Below are 3,931 nucleotides of genomic sequence, written 5' to 3' on the forward strand. Positions count from 1 at the left end.
AACACGTTGCAAGTATGGCCACTTGGGTATAAGCACAACAGCTGATGCAGAACTAATTTTGAGACCAGTGATTTGGAGGAAAAGGTAAAAAAAAAAGAACATTTGTTGAGCTGGGTAGGTGGTCCTAAAGAGTGCATAGGAAATAGATTTTTCATAGCTTGGTTGAGGTAACGACAAGTACAGAAGCAGGTGGAAAAAGCTGCCATTTGATACTTCTTCAGTTTGGTGATCTTGTTTCAGTTCCAGGTAGAGAGGCTGGCAACTTTCCTTTCAAGAGTGCCTTGGCACTTGCTTCATTCTAGCAAGTACACATGAGCCAAGTTAATGTGAGTTGAGTTGTGCATAAGCTTTTGGAAAACCTTCAAAAGTAGCAAGAATCATGTACATAAGAAATACATTTACTCTTCACTCATTTCAGATGATAAAGCCTCAAAATCACAACAGGTCGTAGGTCAAAATTTAGGCTCAGCTTTCTAAGGCAAGGAGAGCGCTGTGACAGAACCTCTTCCCCTTCCACTCGCCCCCAAAGTAGCGAAATAACTTTTAAAACGTTTCTCTCGTTATAGTACTTATTAAGACACAACGTCCTGAATAGCCTCTGATGCATCCACAAAGCTCTATTTGCAGCAGTATCTACTCACTGAACTTCTGAGGTGTTTAGGCTTTGGTAGACCTTGCTAAAGTAAAGGTCAACTAAGTTGCAAAGAAATATTCTGTGACAAAAAAATACTCTGTGACAATTTCCTGGGGCAGAATCTTCCTCAAAGCTTCTCCATTGCCAGTAGCGTTCATGAAAGTTGTTCGATTTCAGCAAAGATAATAATAATAAAGTGGAGGGTAAGTGTACTGCCTTCTCTAGTGTGCTCTTATCCCATCTGGATACTGAAAATCCAAGCCATATAGGAACACTTACATCTGCAATTGGTTCAGCCATTTGTAAAAAATATTTTAGAGTCCATGAGTTGCAAGGAAAACAGACTAGTTGTTTTTCAAACATTGTATGTCTCTGGAACCTCAAATTAGCCCTGGAAAGCATTTTAGCCCTTAGCATTTCTGCTCTGAAAATGCAAAGAGTTCCTTCTGACAGCCATTTAGGCAAACTGGACAATAAGATCTATTTAGCCCTTTAAAGCCTCTGTTCGTTACGAAGCCTTTAAAGATAGCTCCTGCTTTTTGTGAAACAAAAGAAAACTTACTGAGTTCAGAGAGACTTCCACATTTTTTTTAACTGAATATTCATACTATGTAAAGAATCAATAATTCTACACAAAATTGTAAGATCCCAAGATTGTCCTGGAGATAACTGCAGTCTAAACTACAGTGAAGTAACAGGCAGCAGCCTCAGGCTTAAGTATTTCAAAACTGTTGTGTTAGAAACAATGACCACTCAGGTTTTAACCCTGCTGTCTTAGGATAACAGACACTGTTACAAGCATAACAAAATTTCACCTCTTTTCAAGAGCCCCACAGTTCAAGGGCTGATTAAAAAAGTCAACTTGAAAAACTTGAAACTTTTGACGTGGCGAGAGAGAATAAAAATAGGAGAACGCCACTTTCTGATTTCATCACATCTCGAGTGAACAAAATCCCAGACTTAAGGCTTTCATTTGACTTCGATCTTCCTCAAAAAGCCCAAGACAACTTCACTCTTCTCCCAGTACTTCCCAAGGAATACATTCCAGTATATCTGGGCAATTATAATCCAGATTGTATTTAATTCCACTGAACCAGATACTATTGCATTTTTCCACTCCAAGTTCATTTTTGTAATATTAATTGAAAATTTTAACTAATGTGTGCTATTTTGCTGGTGGTAGCTCTCTGCAGCTTAAACAGCGACTGACAACTCTCAACAACCTCAACAGACATTCACAGAGCAGTGTCCTATTATGAGAAGCGTTTTTCTGTTAACACTATCATCCTACTCAGCAGACTTGCTGCCAAGTTATCTTTTGTTTAATCATCCAGTTTTCATTTTCCTCCTGAAAAATAACCCAAAAATACACCTATCTCAGAAAAAGAGATTGATTCAATTTTTGAATCTGCAGGAAATAGTCCTGTTTCTAATCAATAATACTTGTGCATTCACATTGCTAGAAATGGAGCTACACAGCTATTGTCTAAAGAAAATCTGAAAACAAAAAAGTCAGATAGATTCATCGAGATTCATTTTTTAAGAAATATCTTCTCCTAATGCTACAATGCAAGATGAAAGGAACTTTTATAATTACAAGAAATCTGAGTTTGAAAAAAACACAGTACATTTTCCAGCTTTGATGAGTAAATGATTCTGATGATGGAAACTTAAGTAAAGAATCAAAAAAACCTCTAAATTCAATAAAGTCGTTGACATACAATTAAATTACTGTGGGATAAAAAAATTGCGATTAACCATAATCCATGGAAATCCCCCAGTAAATAGGACAAAATCCCAGGTAACATTTAGCCTGGGAGCTGCTGAGTCAGAGTATACGTTTGGACAGTTATTTTGGACCATGTGACATTCATGTCTTTGAGAATTACTTGTTCATTGCAAAATTCTGATTCACTTGCTGCTTGAAGAAGTCAAAAGCATGTAATATAAAAATGTCATCTCCAATAAAGGAAAATAGCCTCTGAGAAAACTTAAGGCCAACAATATGCTGTTTCCTAACTCAAAGCAAGAAATTGCTATAGCAAATTTGAACTTCTGTTTTTAAACAAGTTTTGCAAGAAGTTTGACATGTAAATGCCTTTAAGGAATTTCATCTCTCTCTGCTTTATTCCTTCTGCTATGATCATCTCTTCCAGCTCAGGATCTAAAGTTCTAACCTGGAATACTGTTCTGATTTAAGAATAGAGTGCATGATTTAAGTGATAATAGTGATTCGGAATTAAGAACAGAGCGTAGGAATTGTGTATGTCCAGAGTTAAGTCCAAGGAGTTTGCAGTACAGCTTTGCAGTTCCAGCAAAATAGTGCTACTGAACTAATAGTTCCTTCTAGTGAACCCATCAGCGCTGCAGTCACAGGCAGTTCTCAGGTATGGACTCTCCAAATGGCTGAGAAAGACAAAGGACTCCAGTTTAAACTGTACAGGAACATTACTTCATCCTGAAAGATCTCAACAGATGAAGCGATGTTTGCAAAGCCTGGTGATGCAGATTGGACTCTAATGCATTTGCCTTGTTAATGTCACTAACTTTATTTGAAACTTCAACAGCCAAACAAAAAGAAACAAAACTTATTTAGGGATAAATTCTTAATGCCTTGAAAAAAGCTGAAGAGAGCATTTGCATCTACCTGAAAGCCTCACATGATCACAAAAATTAAAGCAACAATGACAATAGCAAGAACAGGAAAGTAGGTACTTCAGGTAGGCTCAAACAACAGTGTATTTAAAATAATTTACAAGGTACCTGCCTACTACAGTTCTCTCTATTCTCTCCTTCAAATCTTTGTGAGGTATTGGAAACAAAGTGCAAAAAAGTATTAAACACTCATTTCCCTAAAATTAGCTATGTCAGGAATACAATGTAAACTAAACTGCAGGTAATCTCATCATAAAAGCAGGTTTTAGAACCGAAAATATTCCAGTGGGAAAAAAAAACAACCCTGTACTTAAGACAAAAACACTATTTTATATACTCTAAGTTTGTTCAGTTTGCTCAGTTTGTTACTCATGGTTTGCTGATGCCATTCAGGAAAATTTAACTTTATTTCATAGTCTGTCCTTTTTGGGTTTAATAAGAGAGGCAACAGAAATGCTGATTCTGAAGGATGGCTGTAAAACTGGTGTTCTAGGCATTAAAATCCACTTAGATCAATGCTGAATTACTCTGTAGAGCACGTCAAGAAAACAACAAGTATCGTGGTTGGCTGCAATTCCATAAGGTGGGGAGCTCAGAGAATTTGGTGGAGTCATACTGCTTAAAAACACAGTGACTACTGCA

This window comes from Sturnus vulgaris, chromosome 16 (genome assembly GCF_052056855.1).
Source record: "Sturnus vulgaris isolate bStuVul1 chromosome 16, bStuVul1.hap1, whole genome shotgun sequence".
In the NCBI taxonomy this organism is placed as follows: domain Eukaryota; kingdom Metazoa; phylum Chordata; class Aves; order Passeriformes; family Sturnidae; genus Sturnus; species Sturnus vulgaris.